General features: G+C 35.4%; 1 pseudogene; it reads left to right on the forward strand.

The window, feature by feature from the left end:
• Window positions 1-935: 935 nt before the first annotated feature.
• Window positions 936-1,710, forward strand: LOC102925812 (histone H2A.V pseudogene; annotated as a pseudogene).
• The last annotated feature ends 23,042 nt before the right edge of the window (window positions 1,711-24,752 follow it).

A 24,752-nucleotide genomic window follows, 5' to 3' on the forward strand; every position in this document is an offset into this window, starting at 1 on the left:
GGAACACAGTCATCTTTGCCCTTATCATATTATATTCACTGGATTGCAAACAATGGTAGATATTTACCATTGAAACTGAATTATTAATGATAATATATGAGTGAGCACTAGCCTTTCTATCTTAACAGGTCAGAGGTATGTGTAGCAATTAGCAAAATTAATGAATAAAAGAATAAAGAGGGTTTGAATGTTAAGGAGGTCTCTAAAACCTAAAGATAAAGTAAATTTATGTATTAATTCAAATGAGGGCTGGAACATCAGATTAGCTTGGATTTCACAATAATGAGCCATATTTGTGACTATGACAAGATCTATTTATCTGGAGACTAGGTGGAAGTTTTTCAAGACTGTGATTTAACAAAAAGGAATGATTTGAAGGAAGGTAACCTCTACATTGCTTCATAGAAATCTCAAAAGATGACAGATAGATTAGTAGTGGTAGAAAAGTTAACTATGTGAACTACATTTTGAAATTGTAAAGAAAGAGAGAACATCATATCCTTAGGTAACAGGGAGAAAGTGCACTACAGGAAGCTGAACATGCTAAGGAAAGAGGTAGAATGTTTAGATTAGCATTGTTCATTGTGTAACATATGGCAACATCATTTGCAGATTCAAGGTTGGAGAAATGGTTACTACTTCTGAATCAACCAGACCCAGAAGAGAAAAAGGTTGTCAGGGTGACATGGCAAAAGAATATATACAACTTTCTGTGTATTAAGAGTTAACAAGTGGTACATTTTTTCTTACAATATATAAAGGATTTCAGGTGAGTGGGAAAGATTTCAAGTAGGTTTAAAATGTTTTATTTAAATGTGTGAATAGCAGTTTGAATCGCGGTAGGACGGAGGAGTGGGCGCCCGGATCTCGCTGTGCGTCTGCGATCGCCTGGCCTCGTCCCTTCTTCTCTTGTCCAATCTGCAGCACAGTCCGAGATGGCTGGCGGTAACGCTGGAAAGGACTCCAGAAAGGCCAAGGCAAAGGCGGTTTCCTGCTCACAGCGAGCCGGCTTGCAGTTCCCTGTGGGCAATATTAATCGACACCTGAAATCTAGGACAACCAGCCACAGACGTGTGGGCGCGACCGCCGCTGTGTACAGAGCAGCCATCCTGGAGTACCTCACCGCAGAGGTACTAGAGTTGCCAGGAAATGCATCCAAAGACTTGAAGGTAAAGCGTATTACCCCTCGTCACTTGTAACTTGCTATTCGTGGAGATGGAGAATTGGACTCTCTGATCAAGGCTACAACTGCTGGTGGTGGTGTCATCCCACACATCCACAAGTCTCTGATTGGGAAGAAAGGACAACAGAAGACTATCTAAGGATGCCTGGATTCCTTATTATCTCAGGACTCTAAATATTCTTAACAGCTGTCCAGTGTCGGTGATTCCAGTGGACTGTATCTCTGTGAAAAACACAATTTTGCCTTTTTGTAATTCTATTTGAGCAAGTTGGAGGCTTAATTAACCTTCCAACCAACCAAATTTCTGCATTCGAGTCTTAACCATATTTAAGTGTTACTGTGACTTCAAAGAAGCTATTGATTCTGAAGTAGTGGGTTTTGATTGAGTTGACTGTTTTTAAAAAACTGTTTGGATTTTAATTGTGATACAGAAGTCTTAGTAACAAACATTTGGTTTTGTACAGACATTATTTCCACTCTGGTGGATAAGCTCAATAAAGGTCATATCCCAAAACTAAAAATAAATAAATAAATAAATAAATAAATAAATAAAAATAAAAAATAAAATAAAATAAATGTGTGAATAAAGCTTGCTTTATATAATTCTGCAATCTCATGATTAATTTCTTCTAATATGGGCACTGCAGTATATGCCATCCAACATACCAGTTTATTTTAGTGGAAATATTCCAAATTGATGGATTATGCATTAAAAATAGGAGAAATTCATTATGTAGCTAATATTTCACCTTAATTATATATTTTTAATTAAATGTTTTGGCATTCATTTTCATATGTAAAAATATATTCAAATATATTAGTGTTTTACTTGAAAGAGAGGAGGTGTCCGAGGAATAAGCTTAACTTGAAATTAACAAAACAGATTACTGAGTGTTTCCTCAATGGACATAAGGCCTTCAGCTTCAGCTTGACTTCTCTCTGCTAGACTGATTTTCAGCTTAGTTGAAGAAACAAAAGCCCCAAAGTTGCATTCATTTCTTGAAGTTATTAGCCAATTTTGATTCTAATACCAAATAGTAATTTATCATTCCTTTTATAATTGTATAAAAATTAGCTCCTTAGGTATTTTCTTTTTATTTATTTACTTATTAAGAAATTTTTTTTTCATTTTATATACCAATCAAAGATTCCTCTCTTCTCTCCTCCCACCCCTCCAGCCTCCCACTCCCAACCCACCCCCCATTCCCTCCTACAAGAAAGTAAGGTCTCCCATGGAGAGATATATTTAGTTGAGGCAGGTCAAAGTGCCTCCCTCTGCCTGAAGGCTATGGAAGGTGTCCAGTCATAGGTAGTGAACTCCAAAAGGCTGGCTCCTGCACCAGAGACAGATCCTGATCCCACTGCCAGGGGACCTCTTAATCTTTTGTGGATACAATAACATTTTCTTTGAATAATACTTTCAATGTTTTGAAAGTTTGCAAGTATCCAAGATTATTGTGGACCATGCCATTAATTTATTATATGACATACTTCATTCATGTTATTGAGCATCTAGTAACAAGTCTTTTTAATCTCTATTGTAGCTTTGAATTAAGTCAAATGCACCAATGCAATCATATTACTAGTCAAATGAACTTATATTTCACAGTCCTCACTCTTCTATATCACCAACATTTAATATTCTTAACCTTTTGGGAAACTTTAAGTCAGCCTTCACTTTATTTTTCCTATTGGCACATGTTGCAAGATCTGAAAAGCAATACCGTATGAGGCATTAACATGAAATAATCTAATTAGAAGTTTCCATGTTTCTCTACTTGTTTGGCTATATTGTCTCATTCAGTCTTCTTTATCTCAGTGAATCAACACACAGAGTATTTACTTCTTAATAGTGGACTTCAGATCCTTCAGAATCCTAGATTTCTTCAATACACCATATTATTGTCCTTTTTTACCATAATGTATGTTTCCCCATTCCCTACTCGCTCAGCCTTTCCTACAGAAGCACTTTCAGGTACCTTGTGAGGAAGTAGTCTTCCGTCAGTGGTTATGATGTATGCAAGTATTAATCTTCTATGAGTCTCAATATATCAATAGTACTTATTATAATCTAGGATATTGAACTCTCCTTCACTAATTGGATTAATACAAAAAATGAAATAAAATATGTGCCCCATGTCATATTTTATCCCTTTTCACCCACACTCCTATTTCTTCTCCTTTATTCTAATACTTTATTCAATTAATATTTGTTTATCAACTTACAGAATATTTATTTATTATACTGCTGATTATTATGAAGTTGTAAGCTCTCAAATATATTTCTGAGCTATATCTTAATCATATCCATTATAATATTCTTGCAAGTCTATAGTAGTTTATTATTTATTATAAATTTTATTAATTTTTAAACCTTTAAAAGGTAGAAAATATGAAGCTCATGAATATATTAATAGGCTTAGTCATATGTTAATATTCACTGTTTGTTTTCATTTGTATGCACTGAGTATATTGAATGACTATACTTGGCCAAATACAATTATAACTCCTAGGGATAATATAGTGACATTAAATCAAAATATCATAAAAAATAAATTATAGTAAGTCTAAATATCACTGTTGTCATGACATTTACATCTTAGTGGACTGCAAACCAATAGACAATGGAAGCTTATGATGTATTATTGCTTATAGTTTCTATGAGTAAAAGTAAGTGAGTAGACAAAAACACAGGGTGAAGAGGGTATTCAATTTTATTTCAGAGTGACAATAACTCTACTGATAAAGTTATATTCAAGCTCACCTTTGTAAATTTTGGGAAATTATCCATAGTAAATACATGAAAGTAGAAGTCAGGTAGCATTTTAAATGTATTTTTTTTAAACCAAGTTAAAGTAAACAGAAACATATGCATGCAGAACCATGTTATTTTCACCTATATAAAGGGGTAATGCCAGGCGGTGGTGGCACACGCCTTTAATCCCAGCACTCAGGATGCAGAGGCAGGCGGATCTTTGTGAGTTAGGGGCCAGCCTGGTCTACAGAGCGAGATCCAGGAAAGGTGCAAAGCTACACAGAGAAACCCTGTCTCGAACAACAAAACAAAACAAAACAAAATAAATAAATAAAGGGGTAAAATATTTATTACCATTTAATGATAAGCACAAAATATATGGTGAAAGAGTCAACCTAGTTTTACTCTTGCAGTTGTAATCTTTCTTACTCAACATGAATTAAAATCACTATAATAATAAAGCTTATGCTTTTTTCATTCACTTTGAAATTTAACATGCTTGTTAACATAATTACTGCTTGTCATCCCAGAAGGCCTACCCTATTAAATGGTATTAAAATATTCATTGTATTTATTTTCAAATTTACTAGACAAAATACTGCTACAAAATCTGTTTATGCACACTGAGTAGGGAAGCAAAAACTAACAATCATAAGATAAATTCAAGAAACATACTAGGCCATTTATTGAATGGCCTAAATTAGTATCTAGTTAAAATCTTTGACCAATAAATATGAAAAATCAGTGTACCACATCCTATAACTTCAGTTTCAATGAATCTACCATCTATTGCCAACAATAATGATCATTTCTTACACTCTGAAGTCTTATGTTTCTAAGTGTAACATATTTATTAAGATACATATAAATATTGTAAATCATAAAATACTTTTTAAATAAAGAGTAATGTTCTAATTTCACATATAAATGTAAAATTCTCATTAAAAGGAACTTATTGTAACCCTCTAAAATCACTAAAAGTTTGACCTATAGAAATCAGCATACTTGGGTAGGTATGTCACACAGACACAGAAACACATACACACACATATATATGCTTTATATATCATTATTGTAAAGCACCTTGGATTTAATATTTTTCTGGGATTAAAAGAGAATCTATTGCAGCACATATGCTTCCATCAGTCACTGGATAAGGGCTCTATGATGACAGTTAGGGTATTCAGCCATCTTGATCACTAGAGTAGGTCAATTCAGGCACCCACTCAACCATTGCCAGCAGTCTAAAGTGGGGTCATCCTTGTTGATTCCTGGGAACTACCCTAGCACTCAGTTTCTCCCTATGCTCATGATGTCTTCATTTATCACGGTATCTCTTTCCTTGCTCTCCCACTCTGTCCCTGTTCCAGCTCTAACCTCCTGTTTCCTTATATTCTCAATGGAAGGAAAGGGATGGGAGATGAGAACATAGAGGAAAATTTACATGAACTTTTAACATGCTTCTCTAGTATCAACACATAGTGTCAAATAATTAAATATAAATTTGATGTTAGATTAGAGGATGTGTCTCATATTTCACTTATTTTAATTTTAAGCGACACTAGAAATGTAACACAGCAACTTCATATACATCTGGCCATTTAATTTTTTATAATGAAGCCATAAATACACACTAGATAATGACAATATGTGTAATAAATAGTGCTGGCCAAACTGTTGATTCAAGTAAAAGAAATCAAATAGTTCCCTACTTATCACTCCGTGTAAAAATCAAATCTAAATGGATCAAAGACCTCAGTATAACAAGGCCAGACACACTAAATATGATAGAAAAGAAAGTGGGGAGTAGTCTTGAACTCAATGGCAAAGGAAAGGATTTTATGGACAGAACACCAATAGCCCAGGTACTAAGCACAACATTTAAAAAAAAAGCAGGAAGTCATGAAACTAGGACCAAAGTTTCCCCTCCACATTCCACTACCTTGCCTTCCCTTTTCCCTCCTTCCATCCTCTCATCCTGTACTTCTCTTCAGACAAAGGCAGGCCTCGCATGGTTATCAGGCAGCCCTGATCTATCAAGTTGCAGTTAGTTTAGGCACCTCCTCTTCTGCTGAGGCTGGATGATTCGGTCATGGTCAGGAGCATGGTGGCATGAAGGCAAGCAAGCAGGCATGGCACTGGATCAGCAGCTGAGAGCTCATATCCTGATTTGCAAATAGGAAGCAAGAACACACTGGGAATGAGAAAAAGTCTTTGGAAACCTCAAAATCCTTCTCCAGTGACAAACCTCCAATGGCCCAACCTATTCATCCTTCCCAAAGAGTTCCATCAAGTGACTAAGTATTCAAACATAAACCTATGGGGAGGACTCGCTTTCAAACCACAACAGTCTTCAATTTCCATGTTCAAAGTCACTAGTAATTCAGTTCTTCCAACTCAAAAATGAACAGTCTCAAATAAAATGTCACCAACTAAGGACCCAATGCTCACATGTATAGACTTTGAAAATATGTCCCATAACAATCATTTACCTATTTTTTCTATTGATCTCTTACCATTAGCATATATTCCATAAAAATCACAGGCATCTTTTGTCTTTACCTATGCTACAACAAGGCTGAACTGATGTGCACTGTATAATTGCCAGATATATAAATGGTAATATCAAGATCCAGGTTAGTAATTCCAACTGTAAGAGAATTCTAATATATAAAGGAAAGGAAATGATCATAATTTCAGTCTAAGTATTGTGGTTGAATTTTAAGCACTAACTTTTTGACTATATATATATATATATATATATATATATATATATATATAAAATGTAGTACTTATTTATTATAATTAAATATGTATTACATGCATGTGTATGTATTTTGGTTAATTTTAATATACAAATCATCATCATCAAATTATGGGCTTTTATGTAATATTAGACTAGATTTTCTTCAAACATCAATTTCATCTATTTATTAGTAACCGTATACTTAGCAATAGTAAAAATAGTAATACATAATGACTCCTTGTAAAATAAAGTCAATAAGTCTATATTTCAAATTTAATATACTACTTTGTCAGTGGGGTGATAAAACATTCTAGAATTTCAAGTTTTTAATTGAAAATTATGGTTTGATGTCTTGGTAAAGTGCGAGCCATGAAAACAGAACTTATTCATAAAATCAAAACTAGTGATATGTCACAATCTTGTAGGAGGAATGGTTGAACCGTGCTATAATCCTCAGACCCAGAGAAATTAAATAATAAGGAGGACTCAATAGTGGGATGCATGAATCTCACTGTGAATGGGAAGAAGAATTGGCGTTGCCAGTGGAGGTGGAGGGGTGGTGTCTGAAAGGTGGTTGGGCTTGGGAACAGAAGGAATCAGGTGGGGGAAGATGGATGCAGAGAGCACTGGGAGAGTCACCTGGAAACAGAGGGTATCTCTGGAAGGAGCTTGAAATCTAAAGCAATGGAAATAAATACCTAAGAATCTTTAAAGGTGACCCTTGCTAAGACGCTTAGCCATGAGGGATATGGAGCCTGAACAGATTGATCATCTTCCGTAACTAGGCAAGACTTCCAGGGAAGGGACTGGGACATGAACACAGCCACTAACCCTTCACCCTACAATGTGTCCTGTCTACGAGGTGTGCTGTGGTAAAGATGATGCAGAAATGGTTTGATTGATGAACTAAGTACCAACACAGCTGGAGACCACACTCTGAGAGGGAGCTCACCCTTGAGGACCACGACCCAGAGGCGGGAGACTCCAGAGACCTAGGATGGAACCAAACACAAATGACAAAAAAGAAACGAGTGAAAGGATTACTAATGATATTCTGCTATACTCATAGATTGATCCCTAGCCCGAGTGTCATAAGGGAGGATTCACCGAGCAACGGATAGAAATAGAAGCAGAGACCCACAGCCAAACAGTAGGTGGACTCCAGGGCATCCTGTGGAAGAGGGGAAGGAAGAATTTTACTAGGCAAAAGCCTCAATCCTACCTACCACAAGAAAACCCAGAGGATCAACTAATCTGAGCTCATAGGGACTCACAGAGACTGAACCAATAACCAGGAAACCTGCATGGGACTGCCCTAGGCACTCTCTGTATCTGTTACAGTTGGGTAACTTGCTCTTCACCTAAGACTCCTAACAGTAAGAGCAGAGGCTGTCTCTGAGTGTTTTAGTAGTTGTATCACAGATAACAACAAATTTTAGTTTTTTCCTCTTTTAGCCATTTCTTCAACTCTGAACACTCATAGCAAAACAGTTCAGTGATGTCCTTCTGCCAAATATAGTATATGTAGAGTTATCAGAAAGAAAGAATGAGCACTTCATCTAGCTTATTAGCATCTCATACCACATAAGAGAAAACAAGATCCATATATTTAGATTTTTTTAAGGAATTAACCACTAAAGTGCTGTGTCTTTTGAGCGCGTTTCTCTGTCACTTCTTTCTCTTACAGTCTCTCTTATATGTAAATAGATATGTGAATTCTTCACCCTAGAAGAGCCTCTCAAGTTTAAGTTGTATATGTAAAAATCCAGACATCAAGAAAAGGTATTTGTCTTTTCTTCATTTTCTACTGTGACACTGTAAGTTTCAATGTGTTTTCTTTTCAGAGTTGTCCTTCACTCTGACAGTTGAAGGAATCATTGTCCAACTATTTGAGAATAATTATATATATATATTGAGAATACACATATATAAACAAAGTACAGTGCTCCAGAATTAAAATTTCATGATTTAGCTCTTAGGATTTAAAGTAATTTATGTGCTTTTGCCTGTCTGATGGGGATACAGGAAGCTGCTGCAACACATTTCCTCCTCTGCTTTCTGAGCACACTGGCCAATGTTTCTTAATCATAGAGTTCTTTGGATTCTTCCTTTAGATTCATAACTCTTCTGCTCTTCAAAATGAGTCTCCCACAAAGTCTCTTTATCTTGTTGTTATTTTCTTTTCCCCTTTCTTTTTATATACACACTAATATACTTTACACTGTGAATGGGTGTTCTGTATCTATGTATACATTGCAATCAGGTTCATGCTTGAAAAGTCAAAAGTGACAAACTTCAGTACCTTTTATCTTATTCTTTCATGATGATTCAGGATTTGAAAACATCATCCTTGTCTTATGTCACAACTAAAACAAAATGAGAAAATAAAAATATAAATATGAGTTAATAATGCATAAGAGTATAAAATTTAAAACTAAACTTGTAACTGCTTTATTATTTCCAAACATGTTTCACTAGAAGATAAGTATTAGGCTTGACATGGATTTATTACCAATTCTAACACAAATCAACAATGATCAGTAAATGAACAGAGTATGGGGAAAAAATCTTGCCATCGAGATGACTGAAGGCCAATAATTACTTTCTCTTTAGTCTATGTCACACCACTCCTTAAAAATTAAATAGCACATAAATTACTCTCTATTCAACAATGTGTTCACGCATCTGACAGATTTAATATTCTATACTTCTCCTAGTAATGTCACCACTCAAATATATCATTCTATATGCTCTTCTTGGACTCTTCTGTTATCTCACACCATTTTCCCTGTTGAGATACAGGGGCCTTGTGAAAATTTGGTAGGAAAATCAGTATAAATATTCTATAAATCTTATTATCCCACACGTCTTAATAGGAAAACATATTCAACTAGAGTCAAGTATTTACCTAATAAATAATAAAAATGGAAGCATTTCACTTTTTAAAAATATATCATTTTTGAAATGTGTGCCTCTCATGATGCATAAGAGTATAATTCCTACATCTTGAAATTGAGGCAGGAAGACTTGATATCCACAGTTATTGCAAAGGCAGTTTGTGCTACAAGTAGCATTATGTCTCCTAAAAGATGGAAAAATGTTTTTTAATTAATTAATTAATTTAATTATTTTATGTGCATTGGTGTTTTACCTGCATGTATGTCTGTGTGAGCATGTCAGGTCTTGGAATTACAGACAGTTGTGAGCTGCTATAGGGCTGCTGGGATTTAAGTCACAGCAAAGAAATAATTCCTGTATTGATATTATAAATTTTGCACATAAACCAACTATTTTTGGTAAAATTTATGACTATTTGATGTTAAAGGAACATTTTCAAATGAAGAACATTTTTAATAAGCTTGATGTCAAATGTTGAATTTTTTTATTTTTTATAACTGTCACTTCAACTATTTTGTAATAAAAACCAGAAAGTTTATTTTTATAGTTGTCTTCCTGCAACTAGAATTCTTTTTCATTCCACAGAAAATTCTTTTGTTAAATATTCTAAGCCATAGCTAGTCTAAGACTATTAGATGGTACACACGAGTTTTAGGAAAGTGTTTCAGATTGGCTAATTTATCAAGCCGTCACCATTGTTTGCCATTTGCACATCTCAGCAAAGCATATGCAAATGAAAACCCCATCCATTTTCATGAGTAAATGACAAATGTGTGTGTTGTCTTGGTGTCCATTCCTCCTCCTCATCATCATCATCACCTTGGTGGCGTTATCCTTCAGCATTTCAAAGTTTGAAAAACAAGTTCTTTTTGAATTACAGAACCCATATCATGGAAAAATGACCAAAACCTGCAGTACATATAAATAATCAGTAAACTTCAAAGCAGGATTATTTTCCATGTTTCATAGCCTGTTACTTCAATCATATCCCCATCGGTGAGTAAAACATTCAGATAACATATAGAAATCATAAAATTTTATTTATAATATATCTTACATAATACAGTGCTTATAAGCACTCTGACCCACTTTTAAAAGCAGCCTATTGTGTTTTCTTAATTTCATGTTCTGTTTTGCATGTTTCTGGTGTGTTCTTGTCTGTCTGCCATGCTGAAACCAAAGTATACAACCCATTCTTAACTTTAAGATCTGACAACCTAAGGAAGAAAATCTGCCAGGACCAATACTCATGTCACAACTAATAATCACGTTGGCACACACAGGAAAATTTCAGGATACTTACTACAATTCCAACATAATTTGCTAAATATTTATCATGATCCTTTCATTTAGGTACATTTCTCATCTTCAATATATCTGAACATGAAACTGAAAGCATGTTTTCTGTCCTAATGCATGTAACTGCAGAATAAAAACATTTTTAACTGTCTTGAAAACTGTTAAGTACTAAGCTATGTATGTTTAGACACATATGCATATATATATATAAAACATATATATGCATATATGTGTATACCTACATATACTTATATCCATCCATTCATATATACATACATATATACTTTAAGAGGGCAAATGCAGAGGCAATGATGTTCCCGGAAGACCACACCATATTCTTCAAATACAAATGATGTATTAACATCTGTGAAATATTATGTCTTTTCCCCAGGTCTGACTTAACTTAATATAACACTTGGATATCTTTCAGTCTTCTTAAAGGTATACAATAAAAAAGTTTTGAATTTGCCCTTCATTATATAAAATGTTATATAATTATAAAATTATAAAAAATAAAATCCTGAATACATTTTTTTGTAATAAGCAAGATTGACACACAGGTAATTTGAATATGCAAGCTTATATCATTCATGTAAATTTGAGGAAACACACATGAGAAAATAAATAAACCCTTGGTAAACTATGCCAGCAGACATATTAGTGTCAAAAGAAGTGTAATTTAGAAACTGATAATAGAATGCAAGTAATTAGATAAGTTTTGGGTAAGGCCATAGGTGGAAATTGAAAGTGTAAAAATGCGACTGAGAATACGCTTACATAAAATGTTAAGATAATATCCAGAGTTCAATGCTGGATCCTCCTGCTGAATATGGAATAAAAGACAGAAAATTTCCATAGGATTAAATAGATTTTTTTTCTGAGATGGAATACTATTTAAATTGTTATTTAAGGAAACTCATAATCTTAAGATAAATCTGAGACACTTTTGTATTTATCAGTCATTTTTTTAGCAAAAATTGAATATGTCAGCTTTATTCTACTCAGTGGAATATTTAGTGGAATTCTGTCATGTGAGTATTGATACTGTGGCCACCATTATCCATTTTTAATGGACTGTAGTTGTGTTTACCTGCAGGAGACCTGTACAAGACTGAAACCATTAAGTACACTTCATGGAATTAGGTGCCTCTCATGAGTAAGTGGAAATGAGTATACATGTTTATTTTAGGTATATATATTTAATAGTGACTGCAAAATATTTCTTCTTCAGTACTGTAAAGAACCCTTCTCCCATATTCCTGTAAGCAATGACAATTCAAATCATTGGTTTATCAAATTAAGTTTGGTACCCTAGGAAATTATAAATATGTTTTTATGAGTTTGAGTTTTGCTCTCTTTCTGTCTCTGTGTGTTTCTATCTCTAAGTGTTTGTGTGAGTGTGTGTGTGTGTGTGTGTGTGAGCACGCACGCATGTGTGTGTGAACACAGGTTATTATTTAGTACTTTACTCTGAGATAAAATATTACACTGTGGAGGAAAGTTAGTTATGATTTTTAAAATAAAATGTTTAAGGGGTGGTGAAATATTCCATTCAAGAAGGATGCTCCATAAGCTCAGGAAGTAAACAACTCACTGGTCTCAGGAAGTTCCTAAAACTGACCAGATTCGGGAGGTTCTTTGCTCTTTAAGCAGGAAGGACTCCTGAAACACAGGCAGATTAGCAGAGATGCCTGGAAAAACTACTCTCCAATCTGAGGAATGGCCTCCAGGGAGTATGTTATATGACAAGCTTCCAGCTTCTGTGAGCTGTCAGCCATGCCTTGGTAGTATTTGTTGCCATGCCTGTTTTTGAGTCATTTTATTTCTGCAAGTAAGCCATCATCCATATTCCTGTAATTAATCACAATAAAACTCATTGGTTAATCAAAGTGGACTTTGGTGGTATCCTTACTACAGTTTGTCATCTTTTCCTTATTTGAGATGAATAGACATTTGTATATGTCACTGTAGGAGAAGTATCAAAGAACACTGTCTGATTAAGATTAATGTAGATATAACTATTGACTCAGAGAAAGCTTAGCAGTACTTAAAAAAATCATTTAGTGTTTATGTATGTGTGTGTATGTCTGTGTTGTTGCTACATGACTGCACATGCACTGAGCAGTAGCTAAGCAAAGGGCCTTATGCCGCCCTACATAATGTGTGCTCTGCATGGTCATATAATTTGCGGGCAGCATGATCACACAATCTATGCACATGTGTGGCATAGCTATGTGAGCCCATAAGAACATGTGCAGCGGAATCCATAAAAAGCAGGTCACAGACTTCTCACTCCTTCTTCTTTCCCCTTCTCCTTCTTCTCTCTCAGCACATGTCTCTCAAACAGGACTGAGCACACCCTCTCCTCTCCTCCCCTTCTCCTAATAAACTCTCAGAATGGGTTTTGTTGTGCCTTGTGGCTCTTCTTGCATGGTAACCAGTGCCACTTAATAAAAAACAAAACCACCGCATAAAACCAGTGTGCATGTGTTGTGTGTGTGTGTGTGTGTATGTGTGTGTGTGTGTGTGTATGTGTGTGTGTGTGTGTGTGTGTCTGTGTCTGTGAACTTACACATGTGCACTATTGTATGTACATGGAGTTCAGAAGACAACTTATGGGAGATGATGCTTCATTCACTGTGTGGGTTTCAGTGACAGAATTCAGGTCTTCAGGCCACCTACACCCTAAACCATCACACACACACACACACACACACACACACATACACACACACAACACACACACACAACACACATGCACACACAACACACACACACACATACACACACACAACACACATACACATACACACACACCACACACACACATACACACACACATACACACATACACACACAAACATACACACACACATACACACACATACACACATACACACACATACACACACATACATACACCCACATACACACAAAACACACACACACATACAAACACATATACACACACAAACACATACACACACATACAAACAAATACACACACACACATACACACACACATACACACACACAAACACACATACACACATACAAACACATACACACACACATACACACATCCATACACACACATACACACATACATACACACACAAACACACACACATACAAACACACACACACATATACATACACACACATACACACACAAACACACACACATACACACACATACACACACATACACATACACACACATAAACACACACACAAACACACAACAATACACACATACACATATACACACACAAACACACACACATACATATATACACACACACATACAAACACACACAAACATGGGGGGAGAGATAGATAGATAGACAGATGATAGATAGATAGATAGATGGATAGAACTCCACAATAATAAAAACATTTGAAGTTTCCTGGGATAGAGGTCGATTAACCATATCAAAATATGAAAATGTCTTCATTTTCTCTTGCAGGTTTTACATTTATTTTTGAATGAAAAATAAAATACTGAAATAAACATATTGACATTATAACTTAAGATGGTTTACATGGGCTAAAGTAAATGCATGAGATAATATTTATAGTCATTTTAATCTATTAGTGCACATAGGTATTAAGCATTTTTTGTGGTTAAATATATAATATACATAGGAAACCAAACAGGCTGTGCTGTGGGACAACAGCATAGTTGGTGGGTTTAGATTTGGGTAGTAAGTACACTAACTTGTGAGACACATTATTGACTGACTATCAATGGAATGCGACTTTCAAAAATCACTTGAGGATAGGAAGAAATTCACTCTCCAGGAAATGAGAGAAAAGGAATCTCAAGCAGTTATAGGTGTATGTCTAAAAGCCTTAAGTAGAAAAGAGCATTTTCTACTTGAAAATGATCAAGCAGTGTGGCTGAACCTTTGGCAATAGAGTCAAGAGCAGAGTTAAGAAAGACTAGAGAAATGGACAGCAGAAAATAACCCCATTGGATGGTCAGATTTAAAAGAGCAGAGATGTCCTCAGGAGTATCATCGATAGGAAATAAAGAACAAAGCAGAATCACTAACCTTTTGAAATATTAGCATAGAAAATATCTCTGTGTCCAAAGAGTTCTCAAGGCTAACTTTCCTTAGTCTTTACAACAAGCATGTCCTTATTTTGATTGCAGTATGTTTGCTCTTCTTGATTGCAAAAATACTATATAACGCTGCAATATTAACTTCACTTGACCACGGTGGATATAATTCAATGGACCTTATAACCGCAGTAATTCTTGTGAAAGTTTCCACTACACCTGAAAAAAAGTGATGGAGATTTACATTTTGCCATTCGAAATCACGAGTGGCTTCTTATAACAAATCTAGAGTGAATGATCACTATAGATAAAAACTTAACCACCCAAATTAATATTATCGCATAATATGATTTCAGTATTTTGATAGGCTCAGATAAAATTGTCAAAATCAAAACACCTTCAGTCTTAAATATAATAAACAACAATTAGTTCTTCAAATTTCCCTTTGCAAATCAAATTTCCCTTTGCGACTCATCAACACTTTGCAAATTTAATTAAATTTCAGTTCTCTAATACATATTCCCTTCTGAAACTCCACTGCTAGCTATTACAGTTAAGGGAAACCTTTAATTTCTTAAAACCATTACATATGGTAATTTGCAAGCTTTATTAAAACTAGAGTTCTAAAATCCCAATGAAAATTTCCCTTTAAAAACCTAACATGTTGACGGTGGGAGTGTGTACTGATGGTAAGTGAAGCCTATCCACGTAAAGAAGCATATGTGTAGGTGAAAGGATAACCTAAGATGTCTGTTCTCAGCTTGCATCTTGCTAGTTCCAGTGTCTAGATGGGCTACCTTTTGATTGTTGAGATTATAGACATGCACTAGTTTTTCCCGGTTTACACTGGCTTTGTGGATCCAAACAGAGTTACTCATATACAGGTGACATGAGTTTTACCTGAAGAACCTCCTTCCTAGTGAATAAATCTGCTTTCACTACAAAGCATCATTACATCAAAAATGATTATTTTAGTTTAAATACCTCCACATTGACTGTGTTTTATCTTGTTCAAAAGGTGTCATTTTCATGCCTTAAGAAAGATAATCCATTCTGTGTTCTTTGGCATATTACTGAAGTGTTTATTGTGTGATCATCTTTCATGGCAACACTGATGTTAAGTCTACATTGGCAACCAGTTCTATTGAGCATCTCAGTTTTGAAGGCAGTCAAGTGGCTTTATTAGAGAAAACTCCTTAATTTAGGTACATCTATCAATTGTTTTTGATTCAGTATTATTTTACTCAACAGTCAGTATCGCTGGCACTGCAGCTTGGGTCTTACTGTCTTTGATACATGGGGGCAGGGGCAGTAAAAATGACACAGTCCCTAGGAGGTTGCAAGCAATCTCGTTTTTTCTTTCTTTCTCTCTCTCTTTCTCTCTCTCTTTCTCTCTCTCTTTCTCTCTCTCTTTCTCTCTCTCTTTCTCTCTCTCTTTCTCTCTCTCTTTCTCTCTCTCTTTCTCTCTTTCTTTCTTTCTTTCTTTCTTTCTTTCTTTCTTTCTTTCTTTCTTTCTTTCTTCTTTCTTTCTTTCTTTTTTATTAAGAGATTTTCTATTGATTTTACATATCAACCACAGATTCCTCCATCCTGCCTCCTTCCACTCTCCAGTCTTCCCACCCTATCCACCCCCCATCCCCACCTCCTCCAAGGGAAGGTCTCCCATGGGGAGTCAGCAGAGTCCAGTACACTCAGTTGAGGCAGATGCAGTCCCCTCCTCCCTGCACCAAGGCTATACAAAGTGTCTCACCATAGGCACTAGGCTCCAAAAAGTCAGCTCATGCACCAGGGACAGGTCCCGGTCCCACTGCCTGGGGCCCCCTAAACAGTTCAAGCTAAACAACTGTCTCACTTTTCCACAGGGCCTAGTCCAGTACCATGGGGGCTCCTCAGCTATTGGTCCACAGTTCATGTGTCTCACTAGTTTGGCTATTTGTCCCTGTACTTTTTCCAATCATGATCTCGATATCTTTTGCTCATAGAATCCCTCCTCTCTCTCATAGATTGGACTCCAGGAGCTCTGCCTGAGACCCGGCCATCGATTTCTGCATCTGTTTCCATCAGTCACTGGATGAGAGTTCTATGATGACAGTTAGGGTGTTCGGCCATCCGATCACCAGATGGTCAGCTCAGGCACCCTCTTAACCATTGCCAGTAGTCTATGGTGGAGTCATCTTTGTGGATTCCTGGGGACCTCCCTAGTACTCTGCTTCTCCCTATTCCCATTGTGCCTGCATTTATCTTAGTATCTCTTTCCTTGTTCTCCCACTCTGTTCCAGTTCCAGCTTGAACCTCCCACTCCCCTAACCTCTCATTCCCCCATTCCTTGCCCTCCATTACCGACCCCCTCACCCCCAGTTTGCTCATGTAGATCTCATCCATTTCTCCATTGCTAGACGACCCTTGTGTCTTTCCTAGAGTCCTTCTTACTATCTAGTCTCCATGGAGGTGTGGGTTGCAGTCTGGTTATCCTTTGCTTTAAATCTAGTATCCATGTATGAGTGAGTATGTACCATGTTTGTCTTTCTGATTCTGGGTTACCTCATTCAGGATGATTTTTTCTAGTTCCATCCATTTGCCTGCATTCTTCATGATGTCATTGTTTTTCTCTGCTGAGTAGTACTCCATTGTGGTTATGTACCACATTTCCTTTATCCATTTTTCAGTTGAGGGGCATCTAGGTTGTTTCCAGGTTCTGGCTATTACAAATAATGCTGCTAAGCCCTCTCTCCGGGTGTGAGAGGAGTCACTCACCTCTTGATCCAAATCGCAATCTCGTTTATTAAACAAAAGGCTGAGGGATATATACATATATATAACTTTTTTGCAGGCTTTTGCTCCTAGCTGCTGTGGTGTTTCTTGATTGGCCCTGGCATGCACATCACCATTTTATGGTTGGGAGCTTATGGGTCAGGTTTCCCCTGGCCAGAATGCTCTTTGAGCCTGTCACAGCTCATTGTTTGCTTAAGGCATGGCCCATTGCTTCAGTCTTATCTGCCTCAGGTCAGCACTTTTCTAATTAACACGAGATAAAGATGATTTATATTGGTTAAACAAGCATCTTATTAACTAAAACAATGGATATTTGAAATGAATTTGCTATTTCAACAGCAAATTTCAGTGAATACAGATTACCTAAAATAGTTTAGAGACTCTGCTATTTTAATACAGTGTATAAATTCACACAAATGACTTTTCTGAACTATAGTCTCTTAGTTGGCTTTATGTCATATCTTTTGATTAACAAGATTCCAAGTTTTCACTTTGGTGTTAGCATTTGTCTTAGGTCATCCTCTTTTACTGAAATCATAAACCAAACTTACTCATTAAGCAACCCAGAATATCTGCTGGCAAAGCAAAAATTAGTAAAATTATACTTTGATATTATAATAAGTTATTTGTAGTCACAATGAAAAATAAAGTATGTATTGCCATGACTAGCCATTTCATTTTAACAGCTTTACTGAATGCAAATTGGAATTTCATTGTAGAAACAATCAAGGGTTCAAACACTGCAGGAACATATACTTTAGCTTGAATTTTCTTTTCTAAATATATGGCCTTACATTTAGATTCATACCTTCAATTTACTTCATGCACTACTCTAAGTCAAATTTTGCAAGTTACCAATTTCAAAGAAATAATTAGCCATCTGCCTGGAACAGCACAAAATGAATTTTTATAAGACAGAATTAGGTAACTTACCTCTACTAAATTTAAAACTGCCAAGTACTGTAAAACAAACAGGAAAAAGTTATTTAAACCTAGAATACAGGCGTTTTGAAAGATATATAAATTTTAAAAATGGCAGCAATTCTAAGGCTAATAGAGGCAGAATAGTGATTACTCTTGAGGCACTGGGTGGTTAATGAAAGGTGGCCAAGGAGGCTCCTGGGTTTCAGCTAATGTTCTGTTTTTGACCTGGCTGCTGCTTACCAGGCAGTGCTCTCTGTGTGAAAATTCATCAAGTCGTACCCTTAGGATTTTTCTATATGCATTTTATTCAATACAATTCTTTAAATTGAGGGGGAAAATTCTAAGTTGTAAAGCACCTGATTTCAATCAGTAGGGTTGATGTGAAACTATAAATTCAGAGAACTAGGAGTTTGACATAAATTACAGGAAAATAATCAAAGTGTACTCAAGAAAACAAAACAGAAATCTTGTATCAGAAAGGAGTGTGTGTGTGTGTGTGTGTGTGTGTGTGTGTGTGTGTGTGTGTGTGTGTTTTGTGTGCATAGATGTGCCCAAATATAGGTAAAAAATCCATTTAATTCTAATTTGGAAGTTTGAGCTTTGGTTTGCACTCTCCTATACTTAAACTTCTCAGCTCATCTACTGTGGTGTGTCTCTGATTGTTATGTTTAGAATCTCTGGACCTTCTCCTAGCATCTTGTCATTCCACACCATTTCTCATGTATGCAACGGCAAGGTTGTAGGAATTTGAATTAGAAATCCCTAGGAACGACAATCTATTTAACCATTTTCTTTCATGCATTCTGCTGACACTGAATACTCAAACCAGATAATAACTACTATACAAATTTCTAATCATATTCAATCATATTCGGTTCATTGTTTTTCTATCTAGTACATAAAATATTCATTTCTGAGTACTGACAGCGTTAGCATTGACTCACTTGAGTCACCTCCTTCTACATTTTGTTCACTGCTTCCTATATTTGGGAGACTCTTCTTCACTTCTTACTTGAACAACCCCTATTATCCTAGAGACAGAATCTCAATTACAAACGCAATATATTATTGTCCAAACATTTGACCATCCCACATCAGGTCTAGGGTAGAGAACAAAAAATGCCTTCCTAATATCTGTAAGCAAAGGCATTTTGTTTTTAGACTTATAAATTATATAACAAATTTAAAATAGGATTAGAGTTATGTTGGGATAATTTTAAGTTTGATTGAAGTAAAATGTAGTCCATCACAGAAACTTAGTAAGTCTATGTTCTGATTATCAGTCTGCATTGTCATAAAGGGATTCTAGGAGTTAATAATAGAGAGAGTTTACAAGATACCCAGAAAGTTCTGCTGACTTACCTTGGCAAACATTTGAATAGCATATCCGTTTTGGATAAATCTAGAATAAATATATCCAACAATATTTATTGAGGCATTAGTGCATATTCCTTCTCCAAACACATCAAGTCCTTTCCAAATCCATCTAATTTCACTTGGTTATGCATCATTAGCATATAAATCCAAAAAACGGAGTGATACGCAGAGCAATTTTTTTATTTAATTTTTCTCATATTACATGTTGACTCAGGTTTGCTTCCACTATTTTCTTCACGCTGGACTGAAATTCAAGGAGTCAGGCCATTTGGGAAACATCTCATTTTAGTTGAAAGAGGAAAAAATAGCCACAACTAAATATGTCCATAACAATTTTACTCAGAAATGCATAATAGCACTGTGCTTGTATTCTCTTAGAATTCACCATTGTTTTCACACAGAGAAAAAGAAGAAACCTACTAGAAGTGAGGCCATATAGAAGGAAATATCCAATATACACACACATGCCTGCACACACCCGTATACAAACATACATATATACATACACAGTCATTCACACACACACATAAAAACAAGCATACACATATATATATACACACACACAGACACAGACACACACAGAGAAAAACAATAACAACAACAAATGACCTGTTTAAATACACAGTTATTGAGTCTCTGGTTTGACTATTCTATGGGAAATATTTGGTGGAATAAATAATAATTTTCTACACTTTGCCATCATTATAGCATTTGATTACCTGCTCTGAATTAATTAATTAATATTGGGTTTATAAAAGGAAGTACACATTTAATGGAATTTCTGTCTGTTTAATTCTAAGTATTGTCAAAAATGATCCTAAGTTATTATGTCAAATCAATGAATTCAATTCAACCATTGCAACTTAATTAGCTTCTCCGGTAGACAAAGAGGTGTCTATTGATTTCTACAAGTGCCAGAAATTCTCAGTGAAATACACACCAAAACTTAGATAGTAAGTGTTAAGTGTGCTTTCTGAGGCTGCAAAGATGGCTGGATGATTAAGAGCACATATCATTCTTACAGAGGACACAGGTTTCATTCCTCCTACCCATATTGCAACTCACAACTATCTCTAACTCCAGTTCCAGGGAATCGGATACTGTCTTGTTGCTGCTCATGGGCACTGCATACATATGCTCTACAGACAAGTAAGCAGGCCAACCACCCAAACACATAAAATAAAAACAAATCTTAAGACATACTTTCTGGATATTCCTGATTCCTCCTATTTCCTTAAATATTTATCCTATTATTTTTTGCCTCAGTATAGTTGAACTCTGAGTAGCATGGTCACTAATAATCTTTAGTGCAATTAAAAAAAAACTTTTTTAAAATGTCTGCCTTATATTAATTGTTTAATTGTTCTTAATCACCCCCACATTCATATTCATTTACAATTCTCTGCTTTTAACCTGGTATTGTACATGACTCATAAGATAGGACAATTTTATGATAAATCATTAAAAAGCACTTGTGAAGCTCCTACAAAGTAAAGTGAAAATTCTGGGGTTTTTTTTTTTTTTTTAAAAAAAAGGATGGATAGTTCAGGTACCAAGACATTTGCATAAATGCAAGAAGTAGCAACCACGATCAAAGTCAGCAAAACAAAATCCATAATTCTAAAGGAATTTCGAATATACAGTCATTACTTGGAAAGTACCTTTGAGACGGTTTCATTGTCCAAACCATATGAGCTCGTTGAAAGGCCAGTAACTTGTAGTTAGTGGTGGGAGATGCAGTCATAATCTTTGACCCTTTTAAGGACATACTTTATCAAGTCTAAATATTAGTTCAGAGTCTTCATTTACAGATCCTGGTTCTTTGAAGTTGTCTTGAGACACCTATGAAAGAGATTCTTTCTCATTCTCAAATCCCAGTTCATTTATATTCTTTGTCATATACACACATAGAGCTTCACCAGCTCCATTTATTTTTTTCTAGAAAAGTGTGGATTGAAAAGTCTTACAAAATGTTAGACTAGACTCTCCATGGACTTGTGTATTCTTGACCATTAGCCCCAATGTCATTATGTAAGAACAAATGGAGCACACAGATGACTGTCATCTCATTTTGTAGCCTCTTGGCTAATGCATCACAATAATTGATTACAGGCTTCATTGCTACTTCCAATTTTCCTCAAAGTTTGTTCAACTGATACAAGACACATGGTAACTCAAGTCTCTCTCAGCTCTGTGGAATGCCTAACAAAGAAAATGTCAATGTGCACAAGCCCTTGAATTAAGGGAGATTTCTCATTAGTAAAACCTAGTGTTTCTCACTCAAACATTAAAAGAAATTATATTCCTTTTGCTGTATTGGATTTTTTGACATGTTCTCTTTTGTTTTGGGAATTATAATAAATCAGATCACATCTCCAATCCTTTTCCTCCCTACAAATCCTTCAGTATACCTATCTTTGCTCTTTTTCAAATTCACGGCTTTTTAAGACTAATTTTTGTTTTATGCATATATGCATATGTATATATACATGTGTACTAAAAAATATAACAACCTTAGTCTATATAAATTTACTCATATGTATTTTTTTCAAGGCTGACCATATTGTATTAGATTTGGATTGCTGTAAATTTCCTGAGGAAGACTGTTTCTTCCACTCTCTTAGTTACCTGTAGTTCTTTGTTTGGGGTTAAGGCCTTTTTATTTTTTTCTAACTATTTTGATATGTCTACTGTTGTTTTCTTTGTTTATCTCATGTTTGGAATTTGCTTTTATGAGACGTTATGATTGAAGCTTCTGACATTCTAGGAGACAGAGTCTCACAGCAAATTCTCTGATCCTCTACCTCTCTTCCACAATGTTCACTAAACCAGAGGTGGGAATTGTTTTATAGATGTATCCATTGTGATAGGATTTAAAAACTATGTTTTGATTGGTAGTTTTTGTTTTTACTTTTGTTTTAAATGGTCTCTGTGTCCTTCAAAGAGAGAATACATTGATGGGGGAGTGTACTATATTTCTGTGTTCTTATAAGGACCAATATTTCTAGTGAAGGTAAGGTTATTCTGGGCTAATAAAATGTTTATTTTTGGTTATTCTCCAAGATCAATGACTTCTCTATCCTTGAATAGTTGATTAGTCTTCCACAATCTGGCCTGATTTCCCTTTTGATACATGGGTTTTACAAACAGAAGAAAGTCTTTGATTATTATGAAGTTATACCTGCCACTAAGGGTTATTGTGTGCTGCTGGCCATTGCTGTGGTTCATAGGTGTCATAGCTGTATAATACTGTTGTTTGCTTTCTTCCTTTGTTAGATTTCATGGAGCCTTCTGGTTCCACAAGAGCTAGATCTTAGGGAAGAAGCACTCAAGTTAGTAGGTGCAAGGGACCTTGGGAACTGCATCTTTAGTGTCTAGTGCTTTCAACAATGTGAGTTTACCTTTCTGTACAGCTAAAGAAATAGTCAACTAGGAGAAGAGGAAACTAACAGAATGGGAAAGAATCTATATCAGCTATGCATCTTACAGAAGATTAATGTCCACAATATATTTTTAAAAATCTAAAAGTAATAAAAATGATGTATTAAAAATAGAGATTTCTAAAGAAGAAAAAAATGGCTAAGAAAATAACCCCTTCCAGCAAAAGTTTGTAATTATGTTAATTCAAATTAGAACAACTTTGAGATTTCATCTTACCCCAGTTGGAAAGACAGAGATCAAAGGAACAAGTGCTGGAAATGATACAGGGTTAAGGGAGAAGGGAACCCTCATTCACTGTTGTTGGATGGCAAAGTGATGCACTCACTATGGAATTCAGTGTATAGAAAATTAAATAAACTAGAGACATATCAGCTATATGATCCAGATATACTGCTCCTTGAATATACCCAAAATGCTGAACATCCTACACTACGTATACTTGCTCAGCCCAATTCATTGCTACTCTATTTGTAAAATCTAGGAAATGGAAACAACCTAAATATCCTACAATGGACAAATTGATAATGAAAATAAAGCACACACACACACACACACACACACACACACACACACACACACCATGGAATTGTTTTCAGCTGTAACATGAACATAAAATAATGAAGCATTCACTAAAATGGATGGAATTAGGACATGTTATATGGAGTGAGGTAACCTAGGCACAGAAATAACATCACATGTTCTCTCATTGGAGGCTCCTACTTCCAAATCTTCAGATGGGAGTACATATGCTGGAGTAACTACAGAAGCATGAAAGTAAATATGAAACATTGCCAGGATCAGGATGTGGAAAAACAAGAGGAAGGGGGATATATAGAAACTGGACAGCTCTTATTAAGCTAAATGGGAGGGATACAAACATGAAAGGTGGGTAAAATTTGCAGAAACATAGCCTAATTTTTTTTTAGAATCATTCTATCTAATTATCTTAAAAATCTGTAATATATATGTCTGTACATAAATACACATTCAGTTTTTATGGAAATTTCTCTTCTTGGTGGACAATGTTTGCTCCAAGAGTCAAAGATCACATAACAAAAACCCCTACATCAGACATAAAGAACCTCTCTTTGATTTGTTGGTCTGGGTTGGTCAAGAAACTTCCCAAACATACAGACTATTGATATTCCACTTTCTTTGCCTCTCTAGAGGAGAAAGATGAGAACTGTATTGTTATGATTTATTTGAGTTAACAAAACCTATGAATGTGATTTATATTGACACCCAGTAATTTTCTGACTTCTGTCAATAATGTATGATTTTACCTGCACTG

Source organism: Peromyscus maniculatus, chromosome 15 (assembly GCF_049852395.1).
Source record: "Peromyscus maniculatus bairdii isolate BWxNUB_F1_BW_parent chromosome 15, HU_Pman_BW_mat_3.1, whole genome shotgun sequence".
In the NCBI taxonomy this organism is placed as follows: domain Eukaryota; kingdom Metazoa; phylum Chordata; class Mammalia; order Rodentia; family Cricetidae; genus Peromyscus; species Peromyscus maniculatus.